Here is a 17,500-nt window from a genome sequence, read left to right on the forward strand (position 1 = left end):
CAATTGAATTCAATTCCTTAGTTATCTAATTATTTAGCCCATTATCTAATTATTTCACGACTGGGCAAGAGTGTAGCCATGGGTGGTCCTCAGAGGGAAAAGGCCCAGCCATTGGGGAGCCAGGCCCAGCCACTGGGGAGCCAGGCCCAGCCACTGGGGAGCCAGGCCCAGCCACAGGGGAGCCAGGCCCAGCCACTGGGGAGCCAGGCCCAGCCACTGGGGAGCCATGCCCAAGTCACTGGGGAGCCATGCCCAGCCACTGGGGAGCCATGCCCAGTCACTGGGGAGCCATGCCCAGCCACTGGGGAGCCATGCCCAAGTCACTGGGGAGCCATGCCCAGCCACTGGGGAGCCATGCCCAGTCACTGGGGAGCCATGCCCAGCCACTGGGGAGCCATGCCCAGCCACTGGGGAGCCAGGCCCAGCCACTGGGGAGCCATGCCCAGCCACTGGGGAGCCATGCCCAGCCACTGGGGAGCCAGGCCCAGCCACTGGGGAGCCAGGTCCAGCCACTGGGGAGCCAGGCCCAGCCACTGGGGAGCCATGCCCAGCCACTGGGGAGCCATGCCCAGCCACTGGGGAGCCAGGCCCAGCCACTGGGGAGCCAGGCCCAGACAACCAGATTGAGTTTATCCCCAGAAAAGGGCTTTATTACAGACAAAAATACTCCTCTGCACCCCCCTCCCCTCAGACAGTCCTGCAGATAAAGAAGCCGGATGTGAAGGTCCTGAGCTGGCGGGGTTACACATGGTCTTCTGTTGTGAGGCCGTTTGGACAGACTGCCAAATTCTCTAAAAACGATATTAGAGGCAGGCGGCTTATGGTAGAAAAAGGAACATTAAATTATCTGGAAAGAGCTCTGGTGGACATTTCTGGAGTCAGCATGACAACTGCACGCTCCCTCTAAACTTGAGACATCTGTGGCATTGTATTGTGTGATAAAACTGCACATTTTAAAGTGGCTGTTTATTTCCCCCAGCACAAGGTGCACCTGTGTAATTTCTCCACAACATTTGAGAGAAATAATATTTTGTGCAGATGGAACATTTCTAGGATTTTTTTTTTGCTCTTGAAACAAACAATACTTTACATGTTACATTTATATTTTTGTACAGTCTGGTAGGGCTACAGTTTTTAACGTGTATATTTCCGGTAGGGCTACAGTTTTTAACGTGTATATTTCCGGTAGGGCTACAGTTTTTAACGTGTATATTTCCGGTAGGGCTACAGTTTTTAACGTGTATATTTTTACCGTGTATATTTCCGGTAGGGCTACAGTTTTTAACGTGTATATTTCCGGTAGGGCTACAGTTTTTAACGTGTATATTTCCGGTAGGGCTACAGTTTTTAACGTGTATATTTCCGGTAGGGCTACAGTTTTTAAGTATATTTCCGGTAGGGCTACAGTTTTTTTATTTCCGGTAGGGCTACAAGTTTTTAACGTGTGTATTTCCGGTAGGGCTACAGTTTTTAACGTGTATATTTCCGGTAGGGCTACAGTTTTTAACGTGTATATTTCCGGTAGGGCTACAGTTTTTAACGTGTGTATTTCCGGTAGGGCTACAGTTTTTAACGTGTGTATTTCCGGTAGGGCTACAGTTTTTAACGTGTATATTTCCGGTAGGGCTACAGTTTTTTAACGGTGTATTTCCGGTAGGGCTACAGTTTTTAACGTGTATATTTCCGGTAGGGCTACAGTTTTTAACGTGTATATTTCCGGTAGGGCTACAGTTTTTAACGTGTATATTTCCGGTAGGGCTACAGTTTTTAACGTGTGTATTTCCGGTAGGGCTACAGTTTTTAACGTGTGTATTTCCGGTAGGGCTACAGTTTTTAACGTGTGTATTTCCGGTAGGGCTACAGTTTTTAACGTGTATATTTCCGGTAGGGCTACAGTTTTTAACGTGTATATTTCCGGTAGGGCTACAGTTTTTAACGTGTGTATTTCCGGTAGGGCTACAGTTTTTAACGTGTGTATTTCCGGTAGGGCTACAGTTTTTAACGTGTATATTTCCGGTAGGGCTACAGTTTTTAACGTGTATATTTCCGGTAGGGCTACAGTTTTTAACGTGTATATTTCCGGTAGGGCTACAGTTTTTAACGTGTATATTTCCGGTAGGGCTACAGTTTTTAACGTGTATATTTCCGGTAGGGCTACAGTTTTTAACGTGTGTATTTCCGGTAGGGCTACAGTTTTTAACGTGTATATTTCCGGTAGGGCTACAGTTTTTAACGTGTATATTTCCGGTAGGGCTACAGTTTTTAACGTGTATATTTCCGGTAGGGCTACAGTTTTTAACGTGTATATTTTAGGGCTACAGTTTTTAACGTGTATATTTCCGGTAGGGCTACAGTTTTTAACGTGTATATTTCCGGTAGGGCTACAGTTTTTAACGTGTATATTTCCGGTAGGGCTACAGTTTTTAACGTGTGTATTTCCGGTAGGGCTACAGTTTTTAACGTGTATATTTCCGGTAGGGCTACAGTTTTTAACGTGTATATTTCCGGTAGGGCTACAGTTTTTAACGTGTATATTTCCGGTAGGGCTACAGTTTTTAACGTGTGTATTTCCGGTAGGGCTACAGTTTTTAACGTGTATATTTCCGGTAGGGCTACAGTTTTTAACGTGTATATTTCCGGTAGGGCTACAGTTTTTAACGTGTATATTTCCGGTAGGGCTACAGTTTTTAACGTGTGTATTTCCGGTAGGGCTACCGTTCCAGGCTGAGGAGAACGATCAGCTGGATTTACTGATGGAGACAGAGGGGCTGAGAAAGTCTATCCACAAACTGGGGACTATCATCACTACCAGGTCAGTCTATATCAGATGGGAACTATCATCACTACCAGGTCAGTCTATATCAGCTGGGGTCTATCATCACTACCAGGTCAGTCTATATCAGCTGGGGTCTATCGTCACTACCAGGTCAGTCTATATCAGCTGGGGTCTATCGTCACTACCAGGTCAGTCTATATCAGCTGGGGTCTATCATCACTACCAGGTCAGTCTATATCAGCTGGGGTCTATCATCACTACCAGGTCAGTCTATATCAGCTGGGGTCTATCGTCACTACCAGGTCAGTCTATATCAGCTGGGGTCTATCATCACTACCAGGTCAGTCTATATCAGCTGGGGTCCATCGTCACTACCAGGTCAGTCTATATCAGCTGGGGTCTATCATCACTACCAGGTCAGTCTATATCAGCTGGGGTCTATCATCACTACCAGGTCAGTCTATATCAGCTGGGGTCTATCGTCACTACCAGGTCAGTCTATATCAGCTGGGGTCTATCATCACTACCAGGTCAGTCTATATCAGCTGGGGTCTATCGTCACTACCAGGTCAGTCTATATCAGCTGGGGTCTATCATCACTACCAGGTCAGTCTATATCAGCTGGGGTCTATCGTCACTACCAGGTCAGTCTATATCAGCTGGGGTCTATCGTCACTACCAGGTCAGAGTCGTCAGGTGGACCAGTATCCGAAAGGTGGCTGATTAACATCCCGGGAGGAGCGATGGAATGGTGGGACATGAACTTGCTGCTGTAATCAGAGATAAAATATGAATAAACAAATAAATAAATTATGAATGAACAAAATGTATTTTTTGTATTAAAAATGAAATGAAACAATTAATATAAATTAAATAAAAATAATGACATCATGATTGTCGTCCCAAGTGCGGTGGCGAGCCAGAGTGAGGCGTCGGGTGTGGGACTGGAGCAGTGCATCGTGGGTCTCCCAGCCTGCGTAACCATAATGACCAGAGACAAGGCCGGCGGACCATGCAGGAGCGGCAATGCCATCCTGTCTGCTGAGGTGGGGGGCCGACACGCACTTTCAGCTACACTAAAACAAACTAAACTAATGTATGCTACACTATGCTACGTTACCTTACGCTAAACTAAGATAAAATAAATGAATGTATGCTACGCTATGCTATGCTATGCTACGTTACTCTAAAGTAAGATAAAATAAATGAATGTATGCTACTCTATGCTAAGCTATGCTACGTTACGCTAAAATAATATAAAATAAATGAATGTATGCTACTCTATGCTAAGCTATGCTACGTTACGCTAAAATAATATAAAATAAATGAATGTATGCTACTCTATGCTAAGCTATGCTACGTTACGCTAAAATAATATAAAATAAATGAATGTATGCTACTCTATGCTAAGCTATGCTACGTTACGCTAAAATAATATAAAATAAATGAATGTATGCTACTCTATGCTAAGCTATGCTACGTTACACTAAACTAATTACCATACATGGATAAATAGTGTTGTTATATCTCCTTCTAGGTGTGTACTCCAGATGGCAGCGTGGCGGACGGAGAGATACTCGACTATAAGAACGGAACATATGATTTTGTTTACACTGTAAACAAGGAAGGAGAGTTTTCATTGGCTCTCCGGCTCTATGACCAACACATCAAAGGAAGTCCCTTCAGACTCAGAGTTACCAGGTCCCCGGACCCTGAGGTAATGAGAGATAGAGAGAGACCCCACAGAGCCCCAGGACAGCAACACAATTAGACACAACCAAATCATGAGAAAACAAAAAGATAATTACTTGACACATTGGAGAGACTCAACAAAAAAACTGAGCAAACTAGAAATACTATTTGGCCCTAAACAGAAAGTACACAGTGACAGGATACCTGACCACTGTGACAGTCAAAGCTTTCCTTAAGTTTGGATCTATGTACAGACTCAGTGAGCATAGCCTTGCTATTGAGAAAGGCCGCCGTAGGCAGACATGGCTCTCAAGAGAAGACAGGCTATGTGCTCACTGCCCACAAAATGAGGTGGAAACTGAGCTGCACTTCCTAACCTCCTGCCCAATGTATGACCATTTTAGAGACACGTATTCCCCTCAGATTACACAGACACACAAATAATTCGAAAACAAATCCAATGTTGATAAACTCCCATATCCACTGGGTGAAATTCCACAGTGTTCCATCACAGCAGCAAGATGTGTGACCTGTTGCCACAAGAAAAGGGCAACCAGTGAAGAACTAACACCATTGTAAATACAACCCATATTTCTTTATTTTATTTATTTTCCCTTTACAATTTGCACATCGTTACAACACTCTCTCTCTCTATATATATAAGGGTTAGAAATATATATATATTATATATATATAGAGAGAGAGAGAGAGAGAGAGAGAGAGAGAGAGAGAGAGAGAGAGAGAGAGAGAGATGGCTCAACAATGCCAAGACAGCCTCACTGCTACCCAGAATACACTGCAAGATTTACTGCAGGGAGAGGGGTTGAAAAAAAATAGAGGGAAGGAGGGAGGGGAAACAAGAGAGAAAACAAAGCAGAGAAGATGGTGTTAAATTAGGATGATGGAACATGTTTTTTGGTGGACTGTCTACCGTCCCTCTAACTCCACGTTCAATGTATTTTCCAGGAGTCTCCTCCCACCACCACAGCCACCTCTCTGGCGGCCACCGCCACCCCGTCTACAGGCTCGTCTGAGGGGGCTAAGCGGAGAGGAAAGTCCCCTGGGAGTAAGAAGAAAGGGTCCAGGAGGACAGGCAGTGCCCTGGGAACACCCAGACGCAAAGAGAATCCCATCGAAGATGATCTCATCTTCAGGATCGGTGAGAGGAGGAGATCTGTCCATTTTTATTTATTTTTCTCTGTCTGTCTGTCTGTCTGTCTGTCTGTCTGTCTGTCTGTCTGTCTGTCTGTCTGTCTGTCTGTCTGTCTGTCTGTCTGTCTGTCTGTCTGTCTGTCTGTCTGTCTGTCTGTCTGTCTGTCTGTCTGTTTCTTTGTCTGTCTGCTTCTTTGTCTGTCTGCTTCTTTGTCTGTCTGCTTCTTTGTCTGTCTGCTTCTTTGTCTGTCTGCTTCTTTGTCTGTCTGCTTCTTTGTCTTTCTGCTTCTTTGTCTGTCTGCTTCTTTGTCTGTCTGCTTCTTTGTCTGTCTGCTTCTTTCTCTGTCTGCTTCTTTCTCTGTCTGCTTCTCCCTCTGTCTGCTTCTCTCTCTGTCTGCTTCTCTCTCTGTCTGCTTCTCTCTTTATTTCTCTCTCTAGCTCTAGTTTCTCCATGAATAATGTTTTCACTCTGTGCACTCCAGGTACTAAGGGGAGAAATAAAGGAGAGTTTACTAACCTGCAGGGTGTGTCGGCGTCCTCCAATGGCAGGATTCTAATAGCAGACAGCAATAACCAGTGTGTCCAGGTAAACACACACACACACACACACACACACACACACACACACACACACACACACACACACACACACACACACACACACACACACACACACACACACACACACACACACACACACACACACACACACACACACACACACACACACACACACACACACACCGTGGCAGAATTTTGATCGTTTGTGTGTTTGTGTGTGTCTGTCCCTCCCCCCCGGACAGATCTTCTCTAATGAGGGGGAATTTAACAGTCGTTTTGGGGTGAGGGGTCGGTCGCCAGGGCAACTCCAACGGCCAACGGGTGTGGCTGTTCACCCCAACGGTGACATCATCATCGCCGACTACGACAACAAGTGGGTCAGCATCTTCTCCAGCGAGGGCAAATACAAGGTGAGCATACAGGGCAAATACAAGGTGAACATACAGGAGACATACAGGGCAAATACAAGGTGAACATACAGGAGACATACAGGGCAAATACAAGGTGAACATACAGGAGACATACAGGAGACATACAGGAGACATACAGGAGACATACAGGGCAAATACAAGGTGAACATACAGGAGACATACAGGAGACATACAGGAGACATACAGGGCAAATACAAGGTGAACATACAGGGGTTATACAGGGGTTATACAGGAGACATACAGGGCAAATACAAGGTGAACATACAGGAGACATACAGGAGACATACAGGAGATATACAGGAGACAGACAGGAGACAGACAGGAGACAGACAGGTGACATACAGGCGACATACAGGAGACATACAGGAGATATACAGGTGACATACAGGGGTTTTACAGGTGATTTACAGGAGACATACAGGTGACATACAGGAGACATACAGGTGACATACAGGAGACATACAGGAGACATACAGGTGACATACAGGTGACATACAGGAGACATACAGGAGACATACAGCAGACATACAGGGCAAATACAAGGTGAACATACAGGGGGGGTTATACAGGAAACATACAGGGCAAATACAAGGTGAACATACAGGGGTTATACAGGGGTTATACAGGGGTTATACAGGAAACATACAGGGCAAATACAAGGTGAACATACAGGAGACATACAGGAGACATACAGGAGACACATAGGCGACATACAGGAGATTTACAGGAGACAGACAGGAGACATACAGGAGATTTACAGGAGACAAACAGGAGACATACAGGAGATTTACAGGAGACAAACAGGAGACATACAGGAGATTTACAGGAGACAAACAGGAGACATATAAGAAACATACAGGCGACATACAGGTGACATACAGGTGACATACGGGTGACATACAGGAGACATACAGGTGACATACAGGAGACACATAGGTGACATACAGGAGACATACAGGTGACATACAGGAGACATATAGGAGACATACAGGTGACATACAGGACACATACAGGCGACATACAGGAGACATACAGGTGACATACAGGTGACATATAGGTGACATACAGGAGACATACAGGACACATACAGGAGACATACAGGAGACATACAGGAGACATACAGGAGACATACAGGTGACATACAGGTGACATACAGGAGACATACAGGAGACATACAGGTGACATACAGGAGACATACAGGTGACATACAGGAGACATACAGGACACATACAGGAGACATACAGGCGACATACAGGCGACATACAGGCGACATACAGGCGACATATAGGTGACATACAGGAGACATACAGGTGACATATAGGAGACATACAGGTGACATATAGGTGACATACAGGTGACATACAGGTGACATATAGGTGACATACAGGAGACATACAGGAGACATACAGGAGACATACAGGAGACATACAGGTGACATACAGGAGACATACAGGAGACATACAAGAGACATACAGGTGACATACAGGAGACATACAGGTGACATACAGGAGACATACAGGACACATACAGGAGACATACAGGAGACATACAGGCGGCATACAGGAGACATACAGGCGACATACAGGCGACATACAGGCGACATACAGGCGACATACAGGTGACATACAGGAGACATACAGGAGACATACAGGTGACATACAGGAGACATACAGGAGACATACAGGAGACATACAGGAGACATACACATACAGGTGACATATAGGAGACATACAGGTGACATATAGGTGACATACAGGTGACATACAGGTGACATATAGGTGACATACAGGTGACATATAGGCGACATACAGGAGACATACAGGTGACATATAGGTGACATACAGGTGACATACAGGTGACATATAGGTGACATACAGGAGACATATAGGTGACATACAGGAGACATACAGGTGACATACAGGAGACATACAGGAGACATACAGGAGACATACAGGAGACATACAGGAGACATACAGGAGACATATAGGTGACATACAGGAGACATACAGGAGACATACAGGCGACATACAGGTGACATACAGGCGACATACAAGAGACATACAGGTGACATACAGGAGACATACAGGAGACATACAGGAGACATACAGGAGACATACAGGTGACATACAGGTGACATACAGGAGACATACAGGAGACATACAGGACACATACAGGAGACATACAGGAGACATACAGGAGACATACAGGAGACATACAGGTGACATACAGGAGACATACAGGAGACATACAGGAGACATACAGGTGACATACAGGAGACATACAGGAGACATACAAGAGACATACAGGTGACATACAGGAGACATACAGGTGACATACAGGAGACATACAGGACACATACAGGAGACATACAGGAGACATACAGGCGACATACAGGAGACATACAGGCGACATACAGGCGACATACAGGCGACATACAGGCGACATATAGGTGACATACAGGTGACATACAGGAGACATACAGGAGACATACAGGTGACATACAGGAGACATACAGGAGACATACAGGAGACATACACATACAGGTGACATATAGGAGACATACAGGTGACATATAGGTGACATACAGGTGACATACAGGTGACATATAGGTGACATACAGGTGACATATAGGCGACATACAGGAGACATACAGGTGATATATAGGTGACATACAGGTGACATACAGGTGACATATAGGTGACATACAGGAGACATATAGGTGACATACAGGAGACATACAGGTGACATACAGGAGACATACAGGAGACATACAGGAGACATACAGGTGACATACAGGAGACATACAGGAGACATATAGGTGACATACAGGAGACATACAGGAGACATACAGGCGACATACAGGTGACATACAGGCGACATACAAGAGACATACAGGTGACATACAGGAGACATACAGGAGACATACAGGAGACATACAGGAGACATACAGGTGACATACAGGTGACATACAGGAGACATACAGGAGACATACAGGACACATACAGGAGACATACAGGAGACATACAGGCGACATACAGGAGACACATAGGTGACATACAGGAGACATACAGGAGACATACAGGTGACATACAGGCGACATACAGGCGACATATAGGTGACATACAGGAGACATACAGGAGACATACAGGAGACATACAGGTGACATACAGGAGACATACAGGAGACATACACATACAGGTGACATACAGGAGACATACAGGTGACATATAGGTGACATACAGGAGATATACAGGTGACATATAGGTGACATACAGGTGACATACAGGAGACATACAGGAGACATACAGGTGACATACAGGAGACATACAGGAGACATACAGGAGACATACAGGAGACATACAGGAGACATACAGGTGACATACAGGTGACATACAGGAGACATACAGGCGACATATAGGTGACATACAGGAGACAGACAGGAGACAACAATGTAACAGTGACAGGTTTAGGTTACTGTCATTCATATTCACCCAGTTCAATGTGACAGGTTTAGGTTACTGTCATTCATATTCACCCAGTTCAATGTAACAGTGATAGGTTTAGGTTACTGTCATTCATATTCACCCAGTTCAATGTAACAGTGACAGGTTTAGGTTACTACAAATGTTGCCTATCACGAGGTTGTTACAACCTTAGGAATTAAAGTTTACAACGTAGGTGCACAGGTAGAGAGGATTTTGAGTAATCAAGGTGACAGAAAGTGACACAATCATTATGGCCTGCATCCACCTGTAATCATTATTGCCTGCATCCACCTGTAATCATTATGGCCTGCATCCACCTATAATCATTATGGCCTGCATCCACCTGTAATCATTATTGCCTGCATCCACCTGTAATCATTATTGCCTGCATCCACCTGTAATCATTATTGCCTGCATCCACCTGTAATCATTATTGCCTGCATCCACCTGTAATCATTATGGCCTGCATCCACCTGTAATCATTATGGCCTGCATCCACCTGTAATCATTATGGCCTGCATCCACCTGTAATCATTAGTCCACGAGTTTCAAGCGAGAGTTTCTATTGGTCAAATTCAGGAATGTTTATCCTTTGCTTCCATTTAATCTTTTTATTTTTTATTTATAGAATTGGCGGAATGAATACACCCCTGATCACACGCAAACACAGTTCACTGTCACAGCAGCCACATACAAACCGCATGATCCCTTTTATTGTTTTATAATTCCTTCTCCCATCATCCTCCACTCACATTTTCCCTTCGCTTGTGGACTTCACAAGACATCAGCTCTCTGTGACCAGGCGGAAAAAAAAAAAAACTTTTCCAAGCCAAACCTTCATACCGTAACCGCTAACCGCTACACACAGCCTACATCATTGTCACCATTATTAGCTAACGTCAGAGTGAAAATAGCTACTGGAACCAACGCGTTAGAAAACCCGCTACGATCATGCAGTACAGTGTACAGTCAGCAAACAGTTTGGCAGTTACACGTGCAGGACCCGGTGGCAATACATTAATAAAACCCTTACATAGCCAGCTAGCTAACATAGCATCCCTCTGTTATAGCCAGCTAGCTAACATAGCATCCCTCTCTGTTGGATAGCCATAGCCAGCTCGCTAACATAGCATCTCTCTGTTATAGCCAGCTAGCTAACACAGCATCCCTCTGTTATAGCCAGCTAGCGAACATAGCATCCCTCTGTTATAGCCAGCTAGCTAACATAGCATCCCTCTCTGTTGGATAGCCATAGCCAGCTAGCTAACACAGCATCCCTCTGTTATAGCCAGCTAGCGAACATAGCATCCCTCTGTTATAGCCAGCTAGCGAACATAGCATCCCTCTGTCATAGCCAGCTAGCGAACATAGCATCCCTCTGTCATAGCCAGCTAGCGAACATAGCATCCCTCTGTCATAGCCAGCTAGCTAACATAGCATCCCTCTGTCATAGCCAGCTAGCTAACATAGCATCCCTCTCTGTTGGATAGCCATAGCCAGCTAGCTAACACAGCATCCCTCTGTTATAGCCAGCTAGCGAACATAGCATCCCTCTGTTATAGCCAGCTAGCGAACATAGCATCCCTCTGTCATAGCCAGCTAGCGAACATAGCATCCCTCTGTTATAGCCAGCTAGCTAACAAAGCATCCCTCTCTGTTTGAGCCGGGTGTTTGAGCAGGCTAAATTAGCTAGCTGCATTTGCTAGCTAAGTAAGTTCATTTGAAAAAAAAACTACCGTTCAAAAGTTTGGGGTCACTTATAAATGTTGTTGTTTTTGAAAGAAAAGCACGTTTTTTTGTCCGTTAAAATAACATCAAAATGATCAGAAATCCAGTGTAGACATTGTTAATGTCGTAAATGACTATTGTAGCTGGAAACGGCAGATTTTTTTAATGGAATATTTAGACAGGTGTACAGAGGCCCATTATCAGCAACCATCACTCCTGTGTTCCAAAGGCACGTTGTGTTAGCTAATCCAAGTTTATCATTTTAAAAGGCTAATTGATCATTAGAAAACCCTTTTGAAATTGTTAGCACAGCTGAAAACTGTTGTTCTGATTAAAGAAGCAGTAAAACTGGCCTTCTTTAGACTAGTTGAGTATCTGGAGCATCAGCATTTGTGGGTTTGATTATAGGCTCCAAATGGCCAGAAACCATTAACTTTCTTCTGAAACTCATCAGTCTATCCTTGTTCTGAGAAATGAAGGCTAGCAATTGCGAGAAATTGCCAAGAAACTGAAGATCTCGTACAACGCTGTGTACTACTCCCTTCACAGAACAGCACAAACTAGTTTTAGAAACAGACGCCTCACAAGTCCTCAGCTGGCAGCTTGATTAATAAATAGTGCCTGCAAAACACCAGTCTCAATGTCAACAGTGAAGAGGCAACTCCGGGATGCTGGCCTTTCTGTCCCAAAGTACCTCTGTCCAGTGTCTGTGTTCTTTTGCCTATCTTAATCTTTTCTTTTTGTTGGCCAGTCTGAGATATGGCTTTTTCTTTGGCCAGCATCCCGGAGTCGCCACTTCACCGTTGAAGTTATCTAAAAAAGGATAACTTTTTAAAATGTTTCATGATTTTTATTTGTATGAAATTCTCTGAGGAGGATGCTCCTCCCCTTCCTCCTCCACAGGCATACATTCTTAGTTCAACTGTATTAAGTTGTTTCCTTTTTTAGCTATATTATTAACTAGCTAGCTAGCCAACTGCATATTACTGATTAGCTAGCTAGCTGACCGGAAGCTGCATATCATTACTAGCTAGCCAACTGCATATTACTGATTAGCTAGCTAGCTGACCGGAAGCTGCATATCATTACTAGCTAGCCAGCTGCACGTTATTGGTTAACTAGCTAGCTGCATACTAGCTAGCCAGCTAACCGGCAGTGGCACAACGTTACTAGCTAGCCAGCTGTATATCTTTGGCTAGTTAGCCAGCTGACCGGAAGCTGCATAACGTTACTAGCTAGGTAGCTGACCAGAAGCTACATAACATTACTAGCTAGGTAGCTGACCAGAAGCTACATAACATTACTAGCTAGCTGACCAGAAGCTACATAACATTACTAGCTAGCTGACCAGAAGCTGCATAACTTTACTAGCTGTTACAGACCTGTGGAGAATAATGGTATTCTGCCTGTAGTCTGCCTTGTGGAGAATAACGGTATTCTGCCTGTAGTCTGCCCTGTGGAGAATAACGGTATTCTGCCTGTAGTCTGCCCTGTGGAGAATAACGGTATTCTGCCTGTAGTCTGCCCTGTGGAGAATAACTGTAGTCTGCCCTGTGGAGAATAACGGTATTCTGCATGTAGTCTGCCCTGTGGAGAATAACAGTATTCTGCATGTAGTCTGCCCTGTGGAGAACAATGGTATTCTGCCTGTAGTCTGCCCTGTGGAGAATAACGGTATTCTGCCTGTAGTCTGCCCTGTGGAGAATAACGGTATTCTGCCTGTAGTCTGCCCTGTGGAGAATAACAGTATTCTGCCTGTAGTCTGCCCTGTGGAGAATAACGGTATTCTGCATGTAGTCTGCCCTGTGGAGAATAACAGTATTCTGCATGTAGTCTGCCCTGTGGAGAATAACGGTATTCTGCATGTAGTCTGCCCTGTGGAGAATAACAGTATTCTGCATGTAGTCTGCCCTGTGGAGAATAACGGTATTCTGCATGTAGTCTGCCCTGTGGAGAATAACGGTATTCTGCATGTAGTCTGCCCTGTGGAGAATAACGGTATTCTGCATGTAGTCTGCCCTGTGGAGAATAACAGTATTCTGCATGTAGTCTGCCCTGTGGAGAATAACAGTATTCTGCATGTAGTCTGACCTGTGGAGAATAACGGTATTCTGCCTGTAGTCTGCCCTGTGGAGAATAACGGTATTCTGCATGTAGTCTGCCCTGTGGAGAATAACAGTATTCTGCATGTAGTCTGCCCTGTGGAGAATAACGGTATTCTGCCTGTAGTCTGCCCTGTGGAGAATAACGGTATTCTGCCTGTAGTCTGCCCTGTGGAGAATAACAGTATTCTGCCTGTAGTCTGCCCTGTGGAGAATAACAGTATTCTGCATGTAGTCTGCCCTGTGGAGAATAACGGTATTCTGCCTGTAGTCTGCCCTGTGGAGAATAACAGTATTCTGCATGTAGTCTGCCCTGTGGAGAATAACAGTATTCTGCATGTAGTCTGCCCTGTGGAGAATAACAGTATTCTGCATGTAGTCTGCCCTGTGGAGAATAACAGTATTCTGCATGTAGTCTGCCCTGTGGAGAATAACGGTGATCAGACCCCTTGACTTTTCCCACATTTTGTTACTTTACAGCCTTATCCCAAAATGGATTAAATGATTTTTCCCCTCATCAAGCTACACACAATATCCTATAATGACAAAGCAAAAACAGTAAAATATATATATATTTTTGCACATATATAAAAAAATAAAACAACTGAAATATTACATTTACATAAGTACTCAGATCATTTACTCACTAATTTGTTGAAACATCTTTGGCAGCGATTACAGCCTCGAGTCTTCTTGGGTTTGACGCTACAAACTTGGCACACCTGTATTTGGGGAGTTTCTCCCATTCTTCTCTGCAAATCATCTCAAGCTCTCTCAGGTTGGATGGGAAGAGTCTCTGCACAGCTATTTTCAGGTCTCTCCAAATGTTCGATTGGGTTCAAGTCCGGGCTCTGGTTGGGCCACTTAAGGACATTCAAAGAATTTTCCGGAAGCCACTCCTGCATTGTCTTGGCTGTGTGCTTAGGGTTGTTGTCCTGATGGAAGGTGAACCTTCACCCCGGTCTGAGGTCCTGAGAGCTCTGTAGCAGGTTTTCATCCAGGATCTCTCTGTACTTTGCTCTGTTCATCTTTCCCTTGATCCTGACTAGTCTCCCAGTTCCTGCCGCTGATAAACATCCCCCCCCCCGTATCATGCTGCCACCACCATGCTTCACCTTAGGGATGGTGCCAGGTTCCTCCAGATGTTCAATATTGGTTGTCCTTCTGGAAGGTTCTCCCATCTCCATAGAGGAACACTAGAGCTCTGTCAGAGTGACCATCCGGTTCTTGGTCACCTCCCTGACAAAGGCCCTTCTCCTCCGATTGCTCAGTTTTGCCAGAGGCCAGCTCTAGGAAGAGTCTTGGTAGTTATAAACTTCTTCCATTTAATAATGATGGAGGCCACTGTGTTCTTAGAGACCTTCAATGCTTCATAAATGTTTTGGTACCTTTCCCCAGATCTGTGCCTCAACACAATCCTGTCTCGGAGCTCTATGGACAATTCCTTCGACCTCATGGCTTGGTTTTTGATCTGACAGGTGTGTGCTTTTCTAAATCATATCCAATCAATCAAATTTACCACAGGTGGACTCCAATCAAGTTGATCAATGGAAACAGGATGCACCTGCACATATTTCCAAGTTTCATAGCAAAGGGTCTGAATACTTATGCAAATAAGGTATTTCTGTTTTTTTATTTTTTTAAATAAATTCACAAAAATCTTCGGAAAATCTTCCCTTTGTCATTATAGGATATTGTGTTTAGATTGCTGAGTACATTTTTTAATATAATCCATTTTAGAATAAGGAACATAACAAAATGGCACTTTTTTTGTTCAGGCTATTTTTTTTTTTTTTTTGGGGGGGGGGGTACTTTGGGTATCTACCCCTCCAAATGTCTGAGCATAACAATCTACAGGTGACATATAAGTGACATACAGGTAACTTTATTCTATTTTCAGGCCAAGCTGTCCTCTGATTGGTTGTGTTAGCTGTTATGTCAGGCTTACCTGTCCTCTGATTGGTTGTGTCATCTGTCTGTCTGTCAGGCCAAGCTGGGCTCTGGTAGGCTAATGGGACCGAAGGGCGTGTCAGTGGATCAGAACGGTCATGTGATCGTCGTTGACAACAAGGCATGCACCGTCTTCATCTTCCAGCCAACCGGCAAGCTCGTTTCTAAATTCGGTAGCCGCGGCAACGGAGACAAACAGTTTGCAGGTGTGTTGATGATGATGCTGAGGGTCATGATGGTGATGATGATGGGAATGATAATGATGGTGATGATCATGATCCATCTCTCCTCTCTCCACTTCCTCTTCACCTCTCCTCCTCTCTCCACCTCCTCTTCATTTGTCCTCTCTCCACATTCTCGTTTCCTTCTCTCTCCACCTCCTCTCCTCCTCTCTCCACCTCCTCTCCTCCTCTCTCCACCTCCTCTCCTCCTCTCTCCACCTCCTCTTCATTTGTCCTCTCTCCACATACTCCTTTCCTCCTCTCTCCACCTCCTCTCCTCCTCTCTCCACCTCCTCTTCATTTGTCCTCTCTCCACATACTCCTTTCCTCCTCTCTCCACCTCGTTTCCTTCTCTCTCCACCTTGTTTCCTTCTCTCTCCACCTCGTTTCCTTCTCTCTCCACCTCGTTTCCTTCTCTCTCCACCTCATTGCCTCCTCTCTCCACCTCCTCTCCTCCTCTCTCCACTTCCTCTTCACCTCTCCATCTCCTCTTCATTTGTCCTCTCTCCACATACTCCTTTCCTCCTCTCTCCACCTCCTCTCTCCACCTCCTCTCTCCTCCTCCTCTCCACCTCCTCTCTCCACATACTCCTTTCCTCCTCTCTCCACCTCCTCTCTCCACCTCCTCTCCTCCTCTCTCCACCTCCTCTCCTCCTCTCTCCACCTCCTCTCTCCACCTCCTCTCCTCCTCTCTCTACCTCCTCTCTCCACCTCCTCTCCTCCTCTCTCCACCTCCTCTCCTCCTCTCTCCACCTCCTCTTCATTTGTCCTCTCTCCACATACTCCTTTCCTTCTCTCTCCACCTCGTTTCCTCCTCTCTCCACCTCGTTTCCTCCTCTCTCCACCTCCTTTCCTCCTCTCTCCACCTCCTTTCCTCCTCTCTCCACCTCATTGCCTCCACTCTCCTCTCTTCCGACCAGGTCCTCATTTTGCAGCCGTCAACAACAACAATGAGATCATAGTGACAGACTTTCACAACCACTCAGTCAAGGTAAGCAACTAACTTATCAGGACACTTCCACCCAATATTTACTAGGTCTGGTGGATCAACTAAACATGACCTTCGTTAATTAAACCAACAGAATGAATGGGGAAAAGTCCTGGTTCAATGAAAAAAAGTCCCCATTTCCACCTCCTCTCCTCCCTCTCCACCTCCTCTCTCCTCTCTCCCCTCCTCTCCTCCCTCCCCCCTCCTCTTCATTTGTCCTCCCTCCCATCCCTCCCTCCCTCCCTCCCTCCCTCCCTCCCTCTCCTCCCTCCCTCCCTCCCTCCCTCCCTCCCCTCCCTCCCTCTCTCCCTCCCTCCCTCCCTCCCTCCCTCCCTCCCTCCCTCCCTCGCTCCCCCTCTCCCCCTCCCTCTCCTCCCCCTCCCTCCCCCCTCTCCCTCCCTCCCTCCCTCTCTC

The 17,500-nt window shown here is 45.4% G+C and overlaps 1 pseudogene; it reads left to right on the forward strand.

The window, feature by feature from the left end:
* Nucleotides 1–17,500, forward strand: part of LOC124008317 — a 43,164-nt pseudogene that overhangs the window by 11,164 nt on the left and 14,500 nt on the right.

Source organism: Oncorhynchus gorbuscha, linkage group LG21 (genome assembly GCF_021184085.1).
Source record: "Oncorhynchus gorbuscha isolate QuinsamMale2020 ecotype Even-year linkage group LG21, OgorEven_v1.0, whole genome shotgun sequence".
NCBI classification, from domain to species: domain Eukaryota; kingdom Metazoa; phylum Chordata; class Actinopteri; order Salmoniformes; family Salmonidae; genus Oncorhynchus; species Oncorhynchus gorbuscha.